We start from the raw sequence: 27236 nt of genomic DNA on the forward strand, positions 1-27236 counted from the left end.
TTACATAGAATAGGAACAGGATTGGCCCGCAAATGGAGCCTTGAGGCACTCCTTGTGATACTGTACTCCATTTACAATAATAATTCACTGCATTTGATGTGACACGTACCCTTTGCTTTCTGTTGTGCAAGTATGATGTGAGCCATTTCAGAGGTTTGTCCTTAATCCCATATTTGTTTAATTTGTAGATAAGCAAGTCATGGTTCACAGAGTCAAATGCTTTGAAAGATCGCAGAAGATACCTGCGACTTTACTCCTCTGATCCAATTATTTGCATATCTTCTCAATAAAGTTATTTACTGCATCCAGTGTGTTTTTTCCTCAAACCCCACAAGAACATGCAATGGCTAGCTGAAGAAAGCGTGACTTGGCCAAGTTGCATTTCAACCATGCACCATGTAAGACTGTGAACAAAATGCATAATTTACATAACATACAACAATGTCATCAAGACAGTTAATGCACCCTGAAGTGGACATCATCAGTTGTTCCAAAAAATGCTGAAAAATTGCTGGGACCCTAGCCAAACCAACATAATGTGCTGTTATTGGTACAACCTGAAAGGCCTGTTAATCACAAGAGGCTGTTTAGAATCCTCATCCAATAAAACCTGTAAATAGGCTTCAGCTAAATCAGTTTTTGAGGAAAACTGGCCCCCAGTGAGTTTAGCCAATAGCTCATCTGGTCAGGGCAAAGGGTAAGTGTCATTGAGAGACTGAGCATTAACTGAAACTCTAAAGTCAGCACAGAGGTGAAGCTGAAAAGTCTGTGTTTTTAAAAATCATGATTAGGAGGGGGGGCAGACCACTTACTCAATTTAATAGGATGTGTGACCCCCAATGTGTCAGCCTGTCCTATTCTGATTTCTCTTGATCACGCAAAGATACTGGAATAGGATGCACATGGAAGAAAGCACAGCCACATTATAGATTTCAAGGTAATGGGGCCTGTAAAATTAGTGGCACAACATAATCCATCTGTGGAAAGAAGCAAGAACTCAGATCACAGAGAACCTAATTGCTGGTAAAGAATCTGATCAGAAAGAAGGTGCACCATATCCAAAATTGAAAAACCAAACGCATTGAAAGAATTCATATTGAACAAATTTGCAGTGCCACACCATCTGTTGCCCAAAAAGTCAGGGAACAAACCACAGATTTATACATAGTGGAAGCCATAAATTGCCCAAAAATTGGAATGTGGTGCTTGTTGTAACTCAGCAAATGTCAAGTAACTGGATACTATGCCGAAGATCCCAAATATGAGTACTTCTGTGATTTCAGTGAAGTAATGGCTGGACCTATGTCTACTTGCAGTCTGAGAGCATTAGCCATCACTTGTACTTCGATAAACAGATTGTTATGCTTCATAAGCACAGGAGACACACAATTAACATCCATGCACATGTCCGCAGGAGAAGGTTCAGAATGACGCACAGATGCTACATTTCCTTTTTTCCTATAGTTGTTGCAAATCACCCACCTCTTAGGACAAGTGGCCCTATCATGTTGCACAAAACAGTATGGACAAGATGGGAGTGCAGAGCACTGCTAATGCTGTGGTTGTTGTTCAGCATTTTGCTGTCCAGTGTGGCATGGAGCCCCCTTTCTATGGCTGCCATGACACCCTCCACCCCTCACTCCCACCCTCCCCCCCCCCCCCTCCCCGGTAACTGACTGATGCCCAATAACCAGTAATAGGAGCTACCACAGTGATGTCATACCAAGCCTCAATGGATCACCAGCAGCATGACATACCTTGAAAGGGTAAGTGATATTTAACACTTCATCCAATATTTAACACTTCAACCAAAGATGGATTATTAATCTGTAGTGTGTGTTTCTAGAACCTCCTCATCAGGAGTCAACTGAATGATGGTGTCACAGACAACAGAGTCAGCACAGGACTCGTGATGAGTATCGGTAACAAACTGATGACATATTTGACTGTGACCATGGAGCTTGGCCACCTGAGCCTGGTAGGACTAATGGGGCTGTTCTTGACATTGACAGAACTCTACACATGTCGCAATGACATGCATGCATTTATGGTAATTATTTCATAACAACTTACACATTCCATCAGATGAAAGTGGCGCAGATTCCTGGAGTGAGGCAAACTGGCACAACTGGTAGATCCGGAAGGAAATCCAAGCAAGGAACAAAGCCTTACACATGTTTTGCACCAGTGACACCAAAAAATGGAAGTATTGCTGAAGCTGCTTCTTATAAGGCTCTCAGTCTTCTACCACATTGTTGCACGAGGGAGAAGGAGGTGAGTACATTGACAGCATGGAAGCCTGTGTAGCCAGTGTGACCAACAAGTTCATGATAGCAATTGTAAAAGCCTGCAGTTTCTCAAGGAGGGATTGCAGCACTGTCTCCATAGACAGAAGAACTGACAGAACAACAAAATAGATTGAGCACATGGAAGTGACCACCACACTCATCACCAATTGTATTGCACTGTAAGACACAAACAGCAGCACATTCACAATGAACCAAAGTTTATTATTCTTCTACATCTACATTTATATTCCGCAAGCCACCCAACGGTGTGTGGCAGAGGGCACTTTACGTGCCACTGTCATTACCTCCCTTTTCTGTTCCAGTCGCGTATGGTTCGCGGGAAGAACGACTGTCTGAAAGCCTCCATGCACGCTAGAATCTCTCTAATTTTACATTCGTGATCTCCTCGGGAGGTATAAGTAGGGGGAAGCAATATATTCGATACCTCATCCAGAAATGCACCCTCTCGAAACCCGGCGAGCAAGCTACACCACGATGCAGAGCGCCTCTCTTGCAGAGTCTGCCACTTGAGTTTGCTAAACATCTCCGTAACGCTATCACGGTTACCAAATAACCCTGTGACGAAACGCTGCGCTCTTCTTTGGATCTTCTCTATCTCCTCTGTCAACCCGATCTGGTATGGATCCCACACTGATGAGCAATACTCAAGTATAGGTCGAATAAGTGTTTTGTAAGCCACCTCCTTTGTTGATGGACTACATTTTCTAAAGACTCTCCCAATGAATCTCAACCTGGTACCCGCCTTACCAACAATTAATTTTATATGATCATTCCACTTCAAATCGTTCTGCACGCATACTCCCAGATATTTTACAGAAGTAACTGCTACCAGTGTTTGTTCCGCTGTCATATAATCATACAATAAAAGATCCTTCTTTCTATGTATTCGCAATACATTACATACAAGCAAACAGCAGTTGAAAACATATAAACAAACAGAGAAAGAATCAGCATACTGATACAAGCGTTTGCTGATAATAAGTATGAACACAATATGAGAGCAAGTGCCTCCTACACTTCACCTGTAGACAGGAGTGCTCAGATACCGTGCCATGTGCACAAGTCCTGTAGCCCTCCACAGCCAGCCTCTGTTGGCTAGCTAATGTATATACCATTGGCGGAGTATCTGAAGTGTACCACACAGGTGGCCTGGTGCCATTTTTGTTTCCCAGTATTATGTACAGGGTTATAGCAGTAACATACCCCAGAGTTGCCACCCACCTGTGTAGTAATGGGATACTTAGCCCATCACAGTTTGGATTTCAAAAGCACAATTTGACCGAGTCAGTATTTATACGTTTACTGAGCACATAATAAAACATTTAATTGGTAACATCTCACCAACTGGGACATTCTGTGGTTTATCAAAGGCATTTGATCGAGTCAGTCATAATGTTCTATTAAAGAAGTTAAGTGTTTATGGAATACGTAGTTCTGGATATGCCTCTTTAGTTCATGTTTAAGAAACAGAATGCAGAAAGTTACCCTAGGCTATCTGAGTAGTACAAAGAGGGATGCCACATATTCTGAATGAGTAAAAAATATAGCGCAGGTCCCACAGGTTCAGTCATTGGCCCACTACTGTTATTGTTTCATGTTAACTATTGGCCATTCTATTTGAAACAGGAGGCAGAATCAGTCTCTTTGCAGATGAAACAAGAACTGTTGTGAAGCTGTGCAAAGAAACATCAAGAAGAAAATAATAAATGATGATTTTTCTGGAAGTTTGTAATAGAACAGTCTCCTCTAACATTACCTTTTTCTATAGCAATGACCATTTCCACATATACTTTCGATTCTGGTATAGGTAAACATTACATCAGCTGTTTCACTAAAAGAATTTCATATGATTTTGTATATGATGTATTATATTTCAGGTTAAAATATATTAAAAATTAATTTGTTGCAATCAATTCAGCTAAAATCACTTTTCTTTTAAAAATATTTCAAATTAGGAAATATCTGGCATACTTAAAATTCATATTATTAATTGCACAATCTAACACTAGTTATTAAATTTATTTCTGGATTCATTTACAAAATGACAATATGATATAGCAAAAATTCTTCTTTTGTCAAGAAAATTTGTAAACTCTTTTGTTTTGTAAACTCTTTGGAATAGAGTTAGTACCAAAGAATGTAAGGAATAGTGGGCATGTCTCTGATGGAAATGGATTTGTTTTCAATTTTGCCAATAACAGTGTAATTGTAGGTTTTATGGAAATGGAGATTGTGGAGTCATTGTGATATAGAAGAATGAGATAAAATAAAAGAAAGTCATCAACAGGAAGTACTTCATCAATTATTCAGATCGACTGGAACCCAGGAAAATCAAAATTTCAGCCTGATGAATCTACCCCTAGATGTGAAAACTGCAGCCAACAACAACGAGAAAATGAAGATAAGTAAAAAATAGTTTTTTTTTGTATATCTTACACCTCTCAAAGCTTTTGAAACTTGCAGAGACTGAAAAACTTAATGGTGATGTGAGAGAGGGAAAGATTAGAAGTTCATGAATGGTCTTGTTTAAATGGGCTAGATTTAACCTTTGAAGAAACAGTTCATTTGGTTTTGCACTGTCAAGCACATCCCACCTTCTATTAACCTAGTATACCAACAAGAAGTAATAACCAGGTAGATTAGATTAGATTAGATTAGATTACTACTAGTTCCATGGATCATGAATACGATATTTCGTAATGATGTGGAACGAGTCAAATTTTCCAATACATGACATAATTAGGTTAATTTAACAACATACTTAAGTTAATATAACAACTTTATTTTTTTGTGTTTTTTTATTTTTATTTTTTTAATTTTTTTTTTAATATTTTTTTTTCTTAATTTATATCTAAAAATTCCTCTATGGAGTAGAAGGAGTTGTCATTCAGAAATTCTTTTAATTTCTTCTTAAATACTTGTTGGTTATCTGTCAGACTTTTGATACTATTTGGTAAGTGACCAAAGACTTTAGTGCCAGTATAATTCACCCCTTTCTGTGCCAAAGTTAGATTTAATCTTGAATAGTGAAGATTGTCCTTTCTCCTAGTATTGTAGTTATGCACACTGCTATTACTTTTGAATTGGGTTTGGTTGTTAATAACAAATTTCATAAGAGAGTATATATACTGAGAAGCTACTGTGAATATCCCTAGATCCTTAAATAAATGTCTGCAGGATGATCTTGGGTGGACTCCAGCTATTATTCTGATTACACGCTTCTGTGCAATAAATACTTTATTCCTCAGTGATGAATTACCCCAAAATATGATGCCATATGAAAGCAATGAGTGAAAATAAGCATAGTAAGCTAATTTACTAAGATGTTTATCACCAAAATTTGCAATGACCCTTATTGCATAAGTAGCTGAACTCAAACGTTTCAGCAGATCATCAATGTGTTTCTTCCAATTTAATCTCTCATCAATGGACATACCTAAAAATTTGGAATATTCTACCTTAGCTATATGCTTCTGATTAAGGTCTATATTTATTAATGGCGTCATACCATTCACTGTACGGAACTGTATGTACTGTGTCTTATCAAAATTCAGTGAGAGTCCGTTTACAATGAACCACTTAGTAATTTTCTGAAAGACAGTATTGACAATTTCATCAGTTAATTCTTGTTTCTCTGGTGTGATTACTATACTTGTATCATCAGCAAAGAGAACTAACTTTGCCTCTTCATGAATATAGAATGGCAAGTCATTAATATATAATAAGAACAACAAAGGACCCAAGACTGACCCTTGTGGAACCCCATTCTTGATAGTTCCCCAGTTTGAGGAATGTGCTGATCTTTGCATGTTACGAGAACTACTTATTTCAACTTTCTGTACTCTTCCAGTTAGGTACAAATTAAACCATTTGTGAACTGTCCCACTCATGCCACAATACTTGAGCTTGTCTAGCAGAATTTCATGATGTACACAATCAAAATTCTAAAGTCTTGTGTGTGCATATTGTGAAAACTTGGACTGACAAAAACCATCTAGTAGACCTGCTAAAACATTTAGGTTCAGCTATTTTTGCCATAAGAATAATTGCCTACTTTGGGAACATATAAGATGGGAAATTAACATACGATGCATTTTTTCATTCATTGACATCTTATGGGGTAATATTCAGGTGTAACTTGTAAAGGGACACCCTCCCCTAACATTACCTTCTTTCAACAGAAGATATCAATATCAAATATACTTTCTACCTTTTAGACAGGTTAATATTATCTCAGCTGTTTAACTAAAAGAATTTCATATGATTTTGTATACAATATATTATATTTCAGGCTAAAATGTATTAAAAAAATTGTATTTTATTACTTTATCACAACCAATATGTATTAACTCTGTATGTATAGTTAAAATTACTTTTGTCCTAGAAACATTTGAAATTCTGAAATATTCAGCACACTTAAAATTCATATTATTAAACGCACAATCTGATGCTAACTGTTTAACTCATTTCTGGATTCATTTATAAAATAATGACATAAATTGGTGAAGATTCTTCTTTTGTCAAGAATGTTTATAAACTCTTCTTGTTTTTTAAACTCTTTGGACTATTGTCAGTACCACAGAATGAAAGAGTAGTGGGCTCTTCTCTGATGTGTTTTTATGTTTGGCAATAACAATGTAATTTTTGGTTTCATGGGATTGGAAATTATAAAGACAGTGTGACACAGAAAATTGTGACAGAATAAAAAAAAAATTCAAAAACAGAAATTATGCAGCAGACCTACTTAATAATTATCATGACATCTGGAACCTATAAAGTCAAAAATTTCATCCTCAAGAATCAACCCCTAGACATGACGAACTGCAGCCAACTAAGAGAACATGAAGAGAAGTGAAGAAGTTATTTCTACATGTTACTCCTCTCGAAGCTTATGAAATGAGTCAATTATTTAGAAGAGTGAAAATCTACTGGTGATCTGAGGGAGGGTAAGATTAAACAGTGGAAAATCCAAGCTGTAATGTAACAGTTGTGAAAAGGAAAGCTGCTACTCACCATAGTGGAAATGCTGAGTCACTGATAGGCACAACAAAAAAAGTGTCACAAGTAATAGTTTTCAGCTGGTAAGGTCTGATATATTGCAGAGAAAGTTCCCACGTGCACAGTTCAGAAAAGCTGGTGTTGGTGGGAAGGATTTCATGACTGCTTCACAGCCTGTGCCATATGGATCCTTCCAACCAACACCAGCTTTTCTGAACTGCACAGGTGGGAACTTGCTCTGCAATATATCCTACATTCCCATAACCCTCCTGGCCTCTACCTTTGTTAGTCAGTGTCCTCTCCCATCCAGCCCCTTCTCTGTTCCCATTCCAGCACTGCACAGCCCTCTTTCCTCCATTGCACCCAGTCTTATTACTTCTCCTCTTTTCTGCTATCCTCCCCCCCCCCCCCCCCCCGCCAACCCGCTTCCCACTTCTCTGCTCCCTCTGTCTAACCTCCCGACTGCACATAGCTGCCCTACCCTCTTTCCACCTCATCCCTGCATGCTCCCCAACATCACATCATGTCCACCACATCTATCCTAGTTTCCCTCCCCCTCCCCACCCCCGCCCCCTCATTACCCCCACCCAGTCGCCACTCCCATCATGCACAGGTGCTGCTGCTCACAGTGTGGCCTCAGTTGCTTGAGACTGCAGTCATGTGTGTGTGTGTGTGAGTTGTGTTTGAGTGAGTGTGTATATGTGTGTGTTTGCCACCTAATTCTGATGAAGGCCTTACTGGCTGAAAGCTATTATTTGTGACAGTCTTTTTTTTTTGCCTATCTGCGACACAGCATCTCCACTGTATGGTGAGTAGCATCTTCCCTTTTCACAGGAGGTTACCATTACAAACTCCTCACTTAGGCAAAAAGTATTCATTGTACAAAAGAAAATAATTAGAATTATGGCACATTCACTCATGTACATCCTGTAGGTATCTCTTTAAGAAGCTGTGAATATTAAACAAAGCTTCGTAGTATATTTATTCACTTGTGGAATTTGTTATCATCAATCAATCTAAGTTTGACAGTAACAAAAATAGTCATTAGTACAACACTAGGAAGAAAATGTACTGCATTACCCCTTGATAAATCTAACATTGACACAGAAAGGGGTGGAAAATGCAGCTATAAAACTCTTGGACAAGCTACCTGTGGAAATTAAGTGTCTGTCAGATAACAAAAGTGTTTTTAAATGTAAATTGAAGCTGTTTTGTCTTAACAGCTACCATTATGTCACAGAGAAATTCTCGAATAGAGACAATTAGTTATTAAAACATGCAAATGGCCAACATGTAGCCATATGATTAATAGTTTTCATATTAAAAAATGGAAAATCCAGGATGGAATAATGACAATATTATGAAAAGGATAGATTGCTACTTATCACACAGGGGAGATGCTGAGTTGCAGATAAGCACAACAAAAAGATTATTTACTTGTTTGATAATCATTTTGTGGTGCCTATCTGCAACTCAACATCTTCACTATGTGGTGAGTAGCAGTCTATCCTTTTCATAATACTGTCATTATTTTTTGTATTGTTTGAAGTTGTATATAAGTGTTTTATGTTTGTTCAGTTAACATGTTTCACATCATAATGTTTATTATGAATTTGATCTATGGAACAAGGAACTAACTAACTAACGTACTTTTTATTAGTTGATATCCCCTTTCTGAATCCATGTTGAGACGCATTACCCATATCTATTACAATATGTATGGCCAAAAAGTGAGAACAGACTAAGGCATTACAGAGGCAATGAAAGTGGAGCCTGCATGATATGTCAAATAAAAATGGCCAAAAATTTAAAAAATAAAAAAAGTTAAATAAATTACTTTGCCATGACAGTGCAATGGCAGTGAAATGTATTTGGCTCCAGAGAAGGAACATAAGGAAAGCCACATGGTGCTCACACTAGATAGTACCGCTTTCAATCAAACCACCCATGTAAAACTGACAGGAGATATGCATCTGACATCCTTGAGGTGGAGATTTTTAGAAGAGCTAACTGTAACTTGGATCATTATATGGTTAAAGTGAGAAACAGATAATCCATTAGGATCTTTAGGTCCAGAGCAAAGAGGAAAGCTCCAAGAAGGTGCATCTCAAAATTAAAAGAGAAGGGAATATCTCAAAAAGAAGCTCTGAGTACAGAAGAAAGGGTGGAAAGGATGGGATGTTTTGACAAAGACTGTAAAAGGCAATGACAGAGAGAAATGAGGCAAGAAAGAAAACGATAAACAGAGCAACAAGATCTAAAAAACAAGAATCCAAAAAGAAATGGCTTACAGAGCAAGGAGAAGAATATAATGATGAAAAAGTAAGGAAATTCTACAGAGGAGTTCAGGAACTGAAGAAAGGCTTTCAACCACATTCTCAGTTCTGCTGACATGAAGAAGGATATTTTATGGGAGGAGAAGAACATAAGCCAGACTGGTGGACTGAATATTTCAATGAACTGCTGAACATTACTACAGAGATAGTAATACAAGAAGAAGATAAAGCAGAGAGCGACCAGCCATGACACAATGTTAGCCAGAATGAAGTACCTGTACTCACACCAACAGTAGAGGAAGTTAGGTTGGCAATCAAAAGACTGGAGAATAATAAGGCCTCAGGAAACAATAAGATTTCAGCAGTGATTATCAATGGTGGGATGGTTAATACCTGACACTTCTTGTTCACCAGCTGATCAATGAAATATGAGAATAAGTAGTGATGCCAGAACAATGGAATTTGCCCATTACTTACCCATTTCATAGGAAAAAGGGCAAAGCAAATTGTGAAAATTACCATGGCATTGCTTAACTCAGTGATGTGTACAAAGTCTTACTCAAAGTCATTGATATGAGACTCACTCCACTTGCAGAAGAAATACGAGGGTTGACTGAAAAGTAATGCCTCCACCTTCGTAGCTCTTCAACAATTGGCAACATTGGTATGCGGCAAGTACTGGCTTGTTTCGTAGCCTTTTCTCTACAGCCCCAGTTGGCGGGAAGCCTTAGCATTGATCGGGTGTGTTGTTACAGTGTAAAGTATGGAACCTTGTGCAGATGGTCTGCCAATGCAATTTAAGCGACATGCAGTCATTGAATTCTTGACAGCAGAAGGTCTCACCCCAAAGGAGATTCATCAGAGAATGAAAGCAGTTTATGGTGATTGTGTTGATGTGAGAATTGTGCGTTGTTGCATGAGTATGTTTAAAGATATTGAGGTGGAAACACCTGACCTGCATGACAAAGAGTTGGATGTCCTGTGACAGCAACCACCAGTTTCACAAGCAGAATGTTGACAAATTGATTCAGGATGATAATCGTATCACTCAGAGAGAAACTGCAAGCACAATCAGCATTTCACAAGAATGTGTGGGTCACGTTATTGCTTTGCTTGGCTATCTGAAGATCTGTACGTGATGGGTACCCTGGATGTTGAGTCCTGAAATGAAAGCACACAGACTTGAAATTTGCTAAGAACTCCTCTCATGTTACAAGAATGAAGGTGACTCCTTTCTCCATTCAATAGTGACAGGAGGCAAAACATGGGTACACCACTGCAACTCGGAGACAAAACATCAGTCTATGGAATATTGACACAAAGACTTGCCCCAGAAAAAGAAATTCAAGATGCAGCCCTCAGCTGGAAAAATCATGGTCACAATGTTCGGAGATGCAGATGGTGTTATCCATGTTGATTCCTTGATCGTGGAACAACAATAAATTCAGAGCATTACATCACAATGCCGTGAACTCTGAAATGACGGCTAACAAAGGTCCGAAAGGAAAAGGAAAATGTTTTCCTGCAGCATGACAGTACCAAACCACACACTTCATGTGCCACCACAACAAAACGTTTGAGACTGAATCTCACCACCATACGGCATCCTCCATACAGCCCAGATTTAGCACTGTCTGACTTCCATCTGTTCACGATAATGAAAGACGATTTGCAGGGACCTCATTATGCTTCTGATGAAGATGTTGAGAGAACTGTAGGACTGTGGTTACAGAAACAGAGTGTTGACTTCTTCCTTGACAGCTTCAGAAACTTGTTCATCATTGGCAGAAATGAAATCAACACCCGATCATATCTTCAGTAACAGGCAAATAATGGGAAAATGCTATAAATATAATGTGGATGTACATCAGCTCTTTGTAGATTTCATGTGGACTTATGATAGCATTAAAAGGAAAAATCTGTATCAGATCCTTATGGATATGGAATTTCCATATAAATTAATCCGCTTGGTACAAAGGATGCTCACCAGCATTAAATGGCAAGAAACTGTTGAAGCAACTTCTCAACATAGTGTTGGAGAAAGTAATGAGACAATTGGTGGAGATCAATAACCCAGGTGGCACTCTGTTTAACAGTATGACAGAAAACCTGTCACATGGTGATGAAGATTATATGCTCTCTAGAAGATTGAAAGAGTTGGAAGAAGAATTTGGCACACTAGCAAAGGAGGCAGAAGTGTAAACGACACTAAAATACAGTAGCTCTTCCCTTCCAAGAAAAATGCTGCTGTTAAAGGGAAATACATCAAGTTGAATGGGGCCAGCTGTGAGAGATGTCAGAATCTGCAGTACTTGGTATCACTGGTAACCAATGATAATTGTGTAAGTGAAGAAATAAAAGCAAGGATTGCCATGGGAATAAAGCTTACTGGGTCCTGATGAAGAATGTTCAGTCATGTAGCCTGAGCAGAAAATTGAAGGTGACTTTCTATTGAATGGTTATGTATGGTTCAGATAAATGGACAAATACTGTGGCAGAAGAAGAGTTCCTGAGAAAATAGGAAATAAAAAGATTAAGAAAGATTTTTGGAGCAGTGAATGAGGCAGGGCAATGTGGAATATAGAAAAACAAGGAATTGGAAGAACTATATGTTGCGCTGACCTAGTTAACAGATTAAAATGATTGGGCCATGTGACCAAATGTGAAGGGGTAGACCCATCAAGAAGATCTACAGAGGAAATGAAAATGGCAGAAAGCGCAAAGGAGGGCCACAGAAACATTGGATGATGTGGAGAATGATTTGAGAAATGTGGGATTAGGAAGATGGAGAAAACAACTCGAAGATAGTCAAGACTGGGTTTGATCATCAGAGAGGCCACAGCCCTACACAGATTCTAACACCAAGGAGTAATTAAGGAAGTAAGTAATCTTAATGGCTCTTTCTACTGCTAATAAAAAGTAACTCTATATGCTTCAAATCTGTGTACATTACTTTATGTGGTGTGCAAGCATTACTAACATAACTAGTGACCCCAATGTGATGTAAAAATTCAATCAACTGATCTGGCGTCATCCCTAAAAGACACCACACTGATACTGCAAGCCTTACCACACCTGGTATCACCTGCAGTTGTGTGGAAAGTTGGGACAGGGGGAGGGCAGGAGGGGGGGAAGGGGGGTATTTTATAATTAATACAGCAACTGAGTGTACCTATTACATGAGGATTATCTTTGACATTACTCTCAGTGTTGAGTTATCTGTGGTCGTTTATGAATATATATTTGTGATACTAGAAATAAAATGTAATAGGTACCAATATGTTCTGAAAAGCTGCACACAAAAATCTCAGATTCTATTGATCATATAGACTAATGATGAATTGTTTAGTATAACCCTTAGCCTAGTATCCATTTGCTATTTGTATACCTATTGTAAGAATGAGCATACTATAGCTACCCTACAATACGGGTCAAAATTTAAACATTACATACTTCCTCCACCCCAGGTAAACTTAGCAAATCGATTGACTCTTTTGCATTAGGTGTGGTCTAGGGTGGACCATAGGTGGCTTGTGAGAGCAGCATTTTTTCATGGGCGGTTCCTGAAAAAAACAGCAAAAAACCAAGTTTTGGGCAGGAAAAGAACCATTTCTGCAGATGCCCACTTATATAATTTTTATCCATGGCAAATCATCAGAATTTTTACGACTACCTAAACAACCAACCATAGAAAATGACTCAAATTTTAACTATACGTTCTTTAGATGTTCATCTAGAAATGCTATTTTCCTGTTTTTAAAAATCTGTATCTATTGTTATAAAGATACAACCGAGAACCCATGATTTTCAGATACCACAAGCATAAGTTGTGAAGATGGCCATTTCTACAATTTCTATTCATGGAAAATTGCTGAAACTTTTACCACATATTCTTAAGAATATGTCCTTGGGGAACTTTGAAACTTTTTGTGATATCATTATCTGTTACCGAAATCCAGAGGTTCAAAGTTACCATACTTACGCACCTAAAATACGCATGTAATATCTGGTCTGAGGTGTAAATGTAGTTTTAACTGTTGTAGTGAACACAGAGTGAAGGTTTCTGGGGCATTATTAGGATTCTGGGGTCACCAAACTATATTTTTAGTCAATATAATGTAATTGGATAGATAAAACAAATCACCTCTCCAATATTTTACTTGTGGAAGCTTTCAGAGCCAATAGCTACTTCTTCTGGCAGAAGGGTTAAAGGTGGAGGATGAGGGGGGAAGGGAAAGGAACTGGAGAGCTCTAGGAAAAAGGGATAGAGTTTGGAAAAGTCACCCATAACCCCAGGTCAGGGGAGACTTACCGGATCTGATGAGAAGGAAAGTCTGGTTTCTACTTTCTTTCCTTTTCACCCTTACTGGCAAGTCTCCCTTGACCTAGGGTTCTGGGTAACTTTTCCAAACTCTACCCATTTTTAAAGCTCTCCAGTTCCTTTTCCTTCACCCCTCTTCCTTTCCCTTCAACCCTCCTGCCAGAAGAAAGAGCCACAGGCTCTGAAAGCTTGCATAAGTAAAACCTTTCTTTGTATGCGTGTTCTTCTGCTGCCACTTGGTGAGTAGATTTTTTATCTATCCAGTTCTACTGTATTGTCAAAAACTGAACATTTTCATTGTTGTATATACTTTAGTCAGCATTTTTTTCAGAAATAAAACTTTTCAGCATGCTGTCTATGTATAATGGGCACTTCATGGATGTACAAATATGCCTAATGTGGTACTTCAGTGACAGACAGTAGACTAAAAAGGGTCATAACATACCTGAAAAGAATTTAAAATGGCTGCCAAAAATTACATAAAACTGGAAAGACTGCAAATTCAATAAAGTATTTCTAACAACACTTTACTCTAAGATACAATCATCAGCTGATTGTTTTTGACAAACTGTGGTCAACAAGCAAAGTATCCAGAAAAAATATAAAGCAAATGATTTTGTGTTAAACTCATTTTATTCCAACTTTTTTATGTTTATATGTATTGAAATATGTATTTTATATAAGCTGCAGACTCTGCAAAAAAAATTATAATAATAATAATAAATAAATAAAACGTGGAAAAATGCTCCTGTCAGAATAGAAAAAAGCAAACATATTCCTCTTAAAAACTCTGACAGAAAAGTGGGAACCAGCTACCTGAATCTTCATTCCATCTTGCTCGCCATAAATATTGACATGTGAACATATTCAAACTTTTTTGTGCTAAAAGAGAGTAGCAGAGTGACAATGATGGTGGATTATGGTGGGAGGGAGAAAGTGTCAGTGGAAAAAAATGAGATGGATGAAGACAGTAGCAGTGAGAACAAAAGAGAGAGGAGATTTTGATGCTCAGTGAGAGGCAGTTTCAATAAAGGAGAAAGAGAGATCAATGGAGATAGAATCAGAGGAGACAAATGAGAGAGGAGACAGTGGAATGAAAAATACAGATGACTGTAGACCATTGAGGGTCCAGAGCAGCAAACTTTAACATATAGGTATAGGGAATGGTGCAGTTTAGACCCAAATTCTAAAGGTGTGCATGTAGAGAAAAAAATAAGTTGGACAAACTCCCCACCCCTCCCCCCCTTTCCCCCAAATTTTTGAGCTGCCAAGGTATGCGGAGTCAGTGGCATTATGAAAGAAAGACAACAGGAGGCAATGTAAGTGAGTGAGGAAATTGTGGCAGTGGGACATACTGTAAATCAATGGGAGAAAAAGGAGACAGTGGAAAAGAGACATATGTAGACAGTGGTAGTGAGAGTGAGATGCTGCATATGAAGGCTTAACTACAAAGACTGACTGTTTGAAAGGATTTAGAATTATTGTTGTTAAAATAGCATGAATATCCAGAATGAATATGTTTGCATGCCAAAATTTTTGGTGAGGAGGTCAGACTGAGGATTGAGGCAGCTGGTTCCCCACTTTTCTGATAGAGTCTTTTAAAGAGGAACACATTCACCTTTTTGGTCCTCTGACAGGATCATTTTTCCATTGGTTCTGTATGCTACAGTTCTGTGTACATTGTTTTATGTGGTTTGTATGCCTTATCCACAAAGCAATTTTCTTGGGCTCAATTACACATTCTTCAACTTCATAAGGACTAAGTTATAACTTAAATTTTCTGATATTTCTTCTGATCTGTTGATTTGGTAGCTGCTTGAAATAGTGAGGTATGGCATTGAAGAGTTTAACTGATTTGTTTACAAAGCACATCTGCATCTTTTTATAGGTACAATGGAATGACACTGACCAAAGATAGTTACTGGCATTGTGTTAACTGATTCTTCCCTCACTTTTTGGTAGGTAGTTTAAAAATTATAAATGAAAAGTACAGTGTAGTGCAAGTTTTACAGTATTTATTTATTTCATTAACTGCTTTTCAGCTTACAAAGACCTCATCAGACTTCAGTGGTAGTAGTAGTAGTACTACTGGTAGTAGTAGCTTTATTCATCTGTTGATCTCCTTTTACAAGGATATAGGACGTGTCAAAGTATTTACAAGTCTAGACCAATTTCAAATAAGCTAATTTGTATACACATATATTTACAGAGTTATAGCTAGAGGCAATCATTAGATTTACTCATGGTATACAATACTTTCAAAAATATAATAATAATAAAAATATAAAAATGATGTAATGCCACACTGTTCACTTATATCTCACTATCAGTCACTGCACACACTATACACACATTGTTTCATAACACTTCACTCACTACACACACACACACACACACACACACACACACACACACACGAGGAAGAAGTGTTATTATTGTGCTATGCATAGCTTGGGGGTAAGTATTTCTAGAAAGGAAAAAAGAAGGAAAAAAATATAAAGTGAAGGTGTTATGTGGAATCTTGGATGTTTTCTAATCATTATTATTATTATTATTTATTTGTATAACTTTTTTTATCAAACCCTTACTCTGTTTTATATAAGTAATCCTTCAATGTATAAAGTGTATTACATAACAGGTACTTTTTAGCTGCCTTTTTAAATGAGTGTATTTTTGCTATTTCTTTAACCCCTTTTGGTAATTTATTGTACAGTTTTATTCCTTGGTAGAAAATGCTGTTTTGAGTTTTATGTTTATTTTTTCTTGGTAAATGTAAGTTGAGTCTATCTCTTGTTGCATGGTCATGGACAGAGCTGTTTGTGCAGTAATTACCAATGGTTTTTTTTTATGTGTACAACAGACTGGTAAATGCATTCATATGGAGCTGATAAAATCCCTGGCATTTTGAACAGATCTTTACAATGAGCTCGACTAGCATTTTTGGTTATTATTCTTATAGCTCTTTACTGGAATTTGAAAATTGTATTCATATTTTGTGCATTTGTTCCCCAAAAAAGAATGCAATACCTAAGAATTGAGTGTACATATGAATAATACGTAACTAAAAGACACTGCATGTTACACGCGGATGATAGGATTCTAAGGGCATAACATGTTGTTGACATTCTGTTTGGAAGTACCTTTGTGTGTTCACACCACTTCAACTGAGAATCAATATTCATTCCTAGAAATTTTGCATTTGTTGCACAGGCCATAGAGGTGCCATCTACATTTAATTTAACATTGTCATTTTTCCTCTTCAGACTGAAATTCATGGTATTAGTTTTCTTTATGTTCAATGTCACTTTATTGCTTATTGATCAATCGTAAATTTCCTTGAGAGTTTCATTTGCTTTCTCAGCAAAGAGTTCTCTTGTTTCCTCAGTGACTATAATATTGCTGTCATCAATGAAGAGAATTTTTTCACCATGAATATGATGTATTTTGGTTCTGATAAGTGTTTTACTGAATGTTTAGATCTATTTGAAGTATGTGTTATCTCTACTCTTTGTACCCTATCTGCTAGGTATGATCGAAACAAGTCATTAGCTACCCCTCTTATTCCTAATGCTTCTAATTTATTTGACAGAATCGTGTGGTTGACTGTATCAAACACCTTAGAAAGACCCAAAAAAATGTGCCTGTGACACACTCATCTTTATCAAGAGCATCAATTACAACTTTTGTGCATTCTACTATGGCTGACTCCGTATTTTTGCCACTTTGGAAACCAGACTGTGATTTGCTTAAAAGATTGTATTTATTCAGGTAATTCATTAATCTGTCTTTCATAATTGCTCTTATCATTTTTGAGAATGCTGACAGCAGGGAAATGGGCCGGTAATTTTCTATGTTTTCTGCATTACCTTTCTTAAGCAAAGGTACAACTCTTGCCTGTTTTAACTGCTCTGGAAAGGTCCCTGATGTGAAGGATTCATTTATTATATTTGTTAAGGGGCCTTGTATAATCCCTATGCATTGTTTCAGTGCACACATTGGTACTTCATCTAAGCCTACTGACTTTTTATTTTTTAGTTTTTGAATTGTTTTACTGACTTCATTCTGTGTGTGTGGAAGTAACATCATTGTATTTAGTGCAACATTATTTACAGGTGTTATATTTGTTTGGGGGAATTTTTGCTGTAACTTCTCTGCAATACTTGAAAAATGCTTGTTTACATAGTTTGCTAATTGTTGTGGATCATTTATGACCTTATCCTCCTCCCTTAGCAGTATGTTATTCTGTGTTTGATTACCTCTCCCCGTTTCCTTTTTTATAACATCCCAGGGTGCTTTGTTTTTATTCTCTGCATTATATATTATTTTGTCATTAAATGACTTTTTTGCAGCAATCAGCACCTTCCTATAGATCTTTTTGTATCTATGATAGAAATTAAAAGCATTCTGGATCACTGCGAATCTTTTTTATGGAAGGGATGTGTGTAAGTGTTTGGGAGGACTTAATACCTGCTGTTAATTATTTGTTTTTGTGAGATGTTGATACAGACATGCATACTTTTGGAAAAGCCTTTTCAAAGTTCAGTTTAAACAATGTGGAGAATTTAGAGAATTTCATATTAACATTGGTTTACTTATACACTTCATCCCATCTTTGTTTTTCTAGTTCTTTTGAAAAATCTTTTATTTTGATTTCTGATAGATCTTGTTTGTAGGCTTGTAGTTTAGGGAATGATTCAAAGCCTGATTTTGCTGTTACTTTTACAGAGATGGTCTGATAGTCCGAGATCTTTTACAGCTACCTCACATTTTCCCCAGTCCATAGTTGTGGCCACATGCAGTCAATGTAGTAACACTTGTTGCACTATTGACTAATAGGGACATGCCAAAACTTTGAAGGATGTTTATGAAAGTACTGCTGGATTCATTTATGATATTAATGTTGATGTTAATGTCCCTGCACAGAATTATGTTGACCTTTGTACTTGAGACTTTATCTAGAACTTCTGTTAATTTATTGAAAAAAAAAGTATCCACACTACCACTGGGAGTTCTATACACACACACAAAATGATTAATTTCTTGGTGATATCAAATTCTGTTAATTCGATAGCTGATATTTGAAAGTGTTTGTCTTCACTTACTGTACTGAGGCCACATCTTGATTTGAACTGTGTTCCTTTTCTGATATAAATGCATGATACTGCACCACTTGAAGTAGTTCTGCAGTAAGAGTTTGCCTCTTCATACAATGATAATATTACATGTTGGATTTCTGTGTCTCTACTCCAGTGCTCAGCAATACCAAGTACTGTGCAGTTCAAAGATTGGAGCTCAACTTCTAGTAGTTGTATTTTATTTTTTATTGATTGCATGTTTTGATGGAGGATTGTTAAGTCTTTGAAATGCCCCATGTTACTCTTTCCAATGGTTTGTTTTCCTTTGTAACATCTGGTTTGTGTGATTTTTGAAGTGTTAAAACCTGTCTTGTGAGCGATTGTTTCAGTATTTTTTAAACTGCTGGAGATACTCTTTAACAAATACTAACAAAGAGATAGAGGGGCTGGCTAGAACTTACTTCAGCTCAGTACAGCCAATAGATACACAAAACAGAACAGAAAATTTTTATCCTAGCTTTCGGAACTTTGTTCCTTCATCAGGGAGGAGAGAGGGGGAAAAAGGGGAAGAAGGGAAAGTGGATTCAGTTAGTCACAACCCAGGTTATGAAGCAACAGGGGAAAGGTAAAAGGGGGGGGTAGCAAAAAAAGGGGGGGGGGACGGTTCTAAGCGCTTCAGTCTGGAACCGCGCGACCGCTATGGTCGCAGGTTCCAATCCTGCCTCAGGCATGGATGTGTGTGACGTCCTTAGGTTAGTTAGGTTTAAGTAGTTCTAAGTTCTAGGGAACTGATGACCTCAGATGTTAAGTCCCATAGTGCTCAGAGCCATTTGAATCATTTTTTTGAGACATTTACGGGACAAAGACGAGTTAATAAAAGAACTCCAAAGTGAAATCGACTTGTTAAAAACGAAATACAAAGCTTTGAGTGGAAAATGTGCAAATTTAAAGAAGCAAGTTCCTCAAAAAGACCGTTGCCATTTCAGGAATTCCAATGTAAACAATGACACGTGGCGCCGACCAAAACACAGTGTATCACAGAATGTTGTGCAGAACAAAACTAAAAGTGCGAACATATTAAGTGTCAAAAATAAATTTGATGCTCTTGAACTTGAAGAAAAATGCAACGAGATGAACAATATTGAAAGTGTTTTCCCACCGGTAGATGTGAACAATATAAGTGCATTCCCACCTCTAGATGCGAGCAATATAAAGAAAACACGAGAAACAAACAATACCATTTCTATAATTTTCTCCAGAAGAAATGACCCAAAGAGACAAGTAAAAAGTGTAAATAAAAAAGAACTACGCACCATGAAGAAGGAAGAAACAAAAATCAATGTATATGGAGACACCAAGGGACTTTCATAAGAACTTAAAAGTATCAATACTTCTCTGGCAGTTACAGGTATGATTAAACCAGGTGCCGACTTGAAAGAAGTGATGAGAAATATCGTGAAAAGTAACTATACTGGAAAAGACAATGTAATGATTTGTGCGGGAGCAAAGGACATCTACAAAAACAGTGCCATGAACGTGTTTAAACAGCTTATGAGATTTATATTATTCTTAACAAATACAAACAATGTACTCGTGAACTTTAGCCTCAGATATGACCTGCCTGAAAGCTCACCCATAAACAAAGAAATTCATAGAATAAATGTTAAATTTAAAAGCACTTGCACCACATTCAGTAATGTCAGACTAATAGATATCAACTCACTTGACAGAACATGCTTCAACAGACATGGACTTCACTTGAACAATGAAGGAAAGTATACATTAGGAAAGATGATAAATGAAACTATTAAATGTAAGTCCCAACAGACTATCAGAGAACTATGGTGGCATGAACCCACTACTGAACCAACAGCAGCAGCCAGCTCACCAGACTGCAACAGAAGTGCACCAGCCAGAACTGCAGATACAGACACATCAACACCCTGGAGGAAGTATTATGCTGCCACTCGCTCGTCTACCAGATGCAGGAAAGTGACTAGTTGTAGTGAAGATTTTTTATGAACTATTATGCCCCAGTCAGTGCCACAAAAACTGTAAATACAGAAGTATCAAATTGTTTGCCTATCCTTGCTGACAATAGAATTTTAATTTTGCATATAAATGTACAGTCAATCAGAAACAAAATAGATGTATTCCTAATTTCAAACCCATGCCACATTTTCTGTGTAAATGAACACTGGCTCACACCTGATGAGACTGCTCTGTATATCCCTGAAGGATTTGAGTTAGCAACTTCATACAGTAGAAACAAAAACAGACATGGAAGAGTTGCAATTTTTGTAAACAAAAACTCTAACATTGAATATTTAGCACAGAAAGTTGATCAGTTTTGCAAGTATAGACATTGTTGTAGTGCTACTTCCAAAACAAAAGTTAGTGCTCATCTTTGTTTATCACACCCCAAACTCTGATACAAATCTGTTTATTGATCAAATGGAGACTCTAAATAAGTACTTGTTGGTAAAATACAGGCGCCACAAGATAGTATACATTGGTGACATTAACATTAACATTGTACAAAAAACTCCAACTGTCACACATTTTTAAAACCTGCTAGATCCAACAACTTGTGCTGTGTGAACGACCAGCCAACATGATTAGCAGCATACCAGGATAACATAATTCCCAATTTAACAAAAGATGAATATCAATATGGAGTGATAGCTCCAATACTATCAGATCACCATGTCCTATGGCTGATGGTCAAGCATGAAAGATACCCTATTTATTTATTTATTTATTCTTTGCCGATGGACTCCAGCTGAAAATCCAGCTGAGAGTTTTGGGTGTGTCATACAATAGGCTATTAACATCAAACTTGATTTCATTAGATATAAATTAAACAAATAATTAAACAGAAATAGTCCATAAGCATACAAAGGTATTACATGTTTCACATTATATATACACACAAATCCAAACACTGTACAGAAATGATAATTTTTAAAGGTACATTTCAGTAATGATATAACATATTTAAACACCATCTTAGTATTCACTCAAACTGTATATACATTTCTCTGTGAGATATAGTTTCAAATGATTTTTAAAACATTTTAGGTCTGTTTCTTTTTTAATGATTTTGGGGAGTTTATTAAAAAACCTTTTGCTTGCTTCTTCAGGGGCAGTCATTGACAGTTTTAGATTTCTGTTTATCATGTGGTAATTTTCATTCCCTCTTGTACCGTGTTTGTGTATATCTTTATTTAGGAGGTGTTTATCGCTTGACCTTACCGCTATTATGCTTTGGTAGATGTACAGTATATATGCTGTCATACTATTATAGCATACAAAAGCTTGCCTACAGGTCTGTCTTGGTGGTATTTTTGCAATGCATCTCACTGCCCTTTTCTGAATTGTGAATATTCTTTTTAAGTAGCCAGCTTGTGCACTTCCCCATATATGAACTGAATAAGACAATAATACATTGATCTGAGGACTTTATCATCCACAGTCTCAGCTGTTTTATGCATGATGAAGATCTGTTTGTTTATCTTTTTACACAGTGCATCTATGTGCTCCCCCATGCCGAATGTTTGTCTATTATAGTTCCTAGAAAATTTGTACTGGTTACTTCTTTAATATTCTTTCCATTTATATTAACATTTATATTACAATTTTCACTATTCTTGGTCTGAAATAATATATTCATTGTTTTAGACTGACGAATAACAGGTTGTTTTGTGTTAAATATTTATTTGCATTTTCGATATTCAGGAGTGCTTCCTTCTCAAGCTCCTCCTTTGTGTCAGCTGTGCAAATGATTGTTGTGTCATCAGCATACATTATAAGTTTCTAATTTATATAGCTAGGGAAGTCATTTACATAGAGTATAAATAGTATTGGCTCAAGCACAGACCCTTGCAGCACACTGTGTTTAACTGTTTGCAATTCTGATCTGTAGTTTGTTATATTTCCCCCACTAGTATGTCTGATTTCCATGCATTGTTTCCTATTTGTAATGTATGATTTAAGTATATCGTAGCCTTTCCTTTAATTCCATACTGATATAATTTCATCGTTAATTTTGAGTGGTTCACACAATCAAATGCCTTAGATAGGTCCATAAAAACCACACAAGTCTTTTGTTGCCTGTCAAGCAAATTAAGAATGTGCTCAATTATATCTGTTGATGCTGTTTTTGTTGACTTCCCTTCTCTGAAACCATGTTGTGATGAATGTAGTATTCTGTACTTTGTTATAAAACTTACAATTCTATTCTTTATTATAATTTCATAGATTTTAGCAAATATTGAGTTCAATGATATTGGCCTGTAATTTCCTAACTCATCCCTGTTCCCTTTCTTAGATATTGGCTTCACTTTACTTACTTTCAGTGAATCTGGAAATATACCTTCTTCTATCGCAGCATTCAGCATGTGTGTAAATGGTTTTAATATACATTCTCTGCATTCCTTTATGAGATGTGATGCAACAACATCCAAGCCAAATGAATGTTTAATTTTAAGTTGTTTTATTAGGTTTGACACTTCTGTATCACATTAAGAGGATCAGACTGTTATATCCAGCCAACATTACGCAGCTAAGACAAAAATTAGCAGAACTTGAGTGGGATAGAGTATATAACTGTGATAGCAATGACAATGCTTTTAACATATTTATTTACTAATGAGATTAGTTCAAAGCTGCTGCCCACAAGTAACTAAAAAGGTGAAAACACATGGTCTATCAAACAAGAAAAAATGGAACAACTGGTTCACTCCTAACCTGTATGACCACAGAAAAACTCTTATTGCTCTGCATAAAATGGTAAAACTGACAATCTAGAATGGAAACAGAGGTACAAAGAAGCCAGGTAGAGGTACAGGACAGAAATACAGACAGCAAAGCAAAGAGCCAATGATGTTTTCACAGAAAATTCCATCACAAATGGAAAGCAGCTTGAAAGTAATCAACACAACAGCATGAAAACGTAAAATCAGACAAGAAATTGCAATATTGCCAGATAAATTGAATGAATTCTTTGCAAATAGCACTAAGTATGAAGCTGCTCCTACTTCTGCACCAAATGATGGAACTTCTGGGAGCTTTTTCCATAACATACCTGACAATAATTTATCCTTTAAATGGAAACAGGTTACCTGCCAAATTGTACACAAAGTGGTCACAAACCTACAACCATATTACAGTGAAGATCTGTATGGTTTCTCAAACAAGATCCTGAAACAAATAATTGACATAATTGTTGCCCCTCTTACCTTTCTGATCAATAATACCTTTAAAACTGGAAAATCTCCTGAAGTCCTGAAGGCTACTATTGTCGCCCCTATTTATAAAAAAGGGGGAAAAAACCTGAAAGTTATCACCCAACATCTCTCATACATTTAATAATCAAGGTAATAGAATGTTGTATTAAATTACATCTTTGCAACTATTTTGATGATCACAATCTTATCTCCTCATCATTCTTTGGATTTAGGCCAGGCTTGTCTACAGTAAATGCAGCAGAAACTCTTAATGGCTTTCAGAACAATTCCTAAACATGTGCCTTACTATTAGATCTGAGCAAAGCATTTGATACTGTGTCACACGAAATACTCATAAATAAGCTGGGGTGCTATGGTATCAAGAATAATCAACTGACACTAATTGGATAATATTTGACTAACAGAACTCAAGTGGTCATGGTAAATAACTGTCAATCAAATGCCCTGCCAGTAGTTAGAGGTGTGCCACAAGGCTCAGTGCTTGGGCCACTCCTTTTCTTAATATACATGAATGACTTGCCTACTTTCTTGACTGACAAGCCAATAATATATGCTGACAACACTACCCTGATTACTGTGGGCCACAAATTGGAGGAGGTGAAACAAAAAACAAAAGCTAGTTTTGAAAAGTCTGCCATATGGCTCCACAGTAACATGCTAATCCTAAACAATAGCCAAACTGAGACTATGTTTTTCTACCTGCAAAAGCTTAACAAAAAAGTAAATGAATCTGACTCAGTAAGGCTTCTTGAAATCCACCTGGATCCTAAACTGACTTGGAACTGCCATACTGAACAGTTATGTACCAAACTATCGAGAGTAGTCTTCTTGTTGAAGAAATTACAAACACTAGTTAGCAAACAACAACTTTTAACTTCTTACTTTGCCTTCTTTCAGTGTCACCTCCAGTATGCATAAAACTATGGGGCAACTCTCACGGTGCTCAGACAGTGTTCATGTGTCAGAAGAAAGCCATAATAGCAATTATAGGCATTACACACTAAGAATCATGTAGAAATCATTTTAAATAGAATTTGAAGGAAAATCAGTATTGGCCGTATTTTGTTGTTTTATTGTCAGCAAAATCGTTTTTTGGTCACTTAGTGACATAAATGTGATCGCTCTAAGCTTGTGGTTATAGCTTCATACCAGTGCCTACTAATTTTAATTGTATATTGCAGCACTGAGGATGGTCATTAAGTGACCTAAAATCGATTTTGCTGACAATAAAACAACAAAATACGGCCAACTCTGATTTTCCTTCCAATTCTATCCACTATTTGGTCGTGATGCACACAAAACGCCATGGAGTCGCCAATCAATAAAGCATTTTAAAGATCTCAGCATCTTGACTGTACCTTCCCTTTACATTAATACGTGTCTTCTCTCTACAAAATATCAAATACACGCAATAACTTGCAAAACAGACATCCATTCACATGAAACTATACACAGAAATAATGTAGCTGTAGATTTTACAAGACTGTGTAAGGTCAAAACAAATAGGTAGAAAATTATATAACAAGCTACCACCACCAGTGAGAGACTTACCATGTGATGCCTTCCGTAAGCACATAAACAAATTATTAGGTGATAAGGGTGTGTGTAGTATTAAGGAATTTGAATGTATATAGTACAGTATAGTAGCAAGGAAGTTGAATGTATATAGTAAAGCTAAACATGTAAATTATCAAATGTGATCAACTTTTAAGTATGTAATTTTCTATTTCAGCTTATGTCGGCTAATGACAAATAAATAAATAAAGTCTTTCTGTTCATTCAAAAATTTAACCTCTACAGCTTTATTATCAGTGACATCACTCCCCAGTTGTCCATTCTCCCCCATCACTCTGTCTTGTTCGTTAAGGCCACTCATTATGTGTCACTTAATATAAAACAACTTTTGGTATGAATTACATTACTTTTATCACGCGTCTCCTGCTGCTGCTGCAGTTACTCTCACTCGTCCAAAACCCGCTCGTTCACATCAGGTGGGTCGAGTCCAGCTGGCGCTCTGATTGGCTGCTATAGCTTCTCTTCATTATGGCTGCCTCAACGAGCTTGATTCCCAGTTGACTGCTGTGGCTGTCCTCCATAATGGCTGCTTCGATGAACTTGATTCCAGATTGGCTGCTGCGTCCAACTTTGTAATGGCTGCCTCCATAACCTGAGCCAACAATCTTCTGTTGTTATGCTGTGTTGTTGATGCTTCCTATCACATTACTTGTTCATGCATGATCAAACTTTTGGAATATTGTAATCACTTTCCACTGTCAATTAGCATGTTCACTGTTCTCAATAATACTGGTGTCACACATACTTTAAATTCAGTCACTACATTTAAACTGCACTGTCCACTGTTCAAACTTTGCGAGTCCTTGTTATTGTGTCCAAATATAACATTCCTCACCCAAAAGGGCGCCAAATGTGATGTTCACCTGCTTCATTTCTTTATTGAAAATTCTCGGTGTCAACGTACTGCATTGTTACACTGGCTGAAAAATGGGGGGTGGAAGTTTTCAACACTGACTACTGTAAATGATGTAGCCCACAGTTGCACAATGGTTTTTCACAGTTCTTTACTTTCACTGTTCACAACACCCAATATTACATAATTATATGGCCAGTTCACTATTGGTAAATGTTGATAAGCCTCATTAATAGGTTGCAGGCAACGTCAGCACACTGCTACAATAGTTTTCTGTTGAACATCTATGAGTAGTAAACACATAACAATACAGTTCCTGCAAAATAATACGTTACATGTGGCACTATTTTTCAAATAAATTAAACATTGTCATTAATTGTTCTAACACATGGCCTATTTGTGTTACACTTATTCCACTGAGAAGTTGGTGCATTCTTGTTAATCTAACCAATACATGTTTCAAGTCTGAAAATCGTCCATGGACAAACTGACTGTCTTGCGACCAAAAATTGGACCTTCATATAACCTCACAATAATACACACTGAAACTACACATTGTTCGATGTTTAAGTTACAGGAA

This window comes from Schistocerca americana, chromosome 4, assembly GCF_021461395.2.
Source record: "Schistocerca americana isolate TAMUIC-IGC-003095 chromosome 4, iqSchAmer2.1, whole genome shotgun sequence".
Classification (NCBI taxonomy): domain Eukaryota; kingdom Metazoa; phylum Arthropoda; class Insecta; order Orthoptera; family Acrididae; genus Schistocerca; species Schistocerca americana.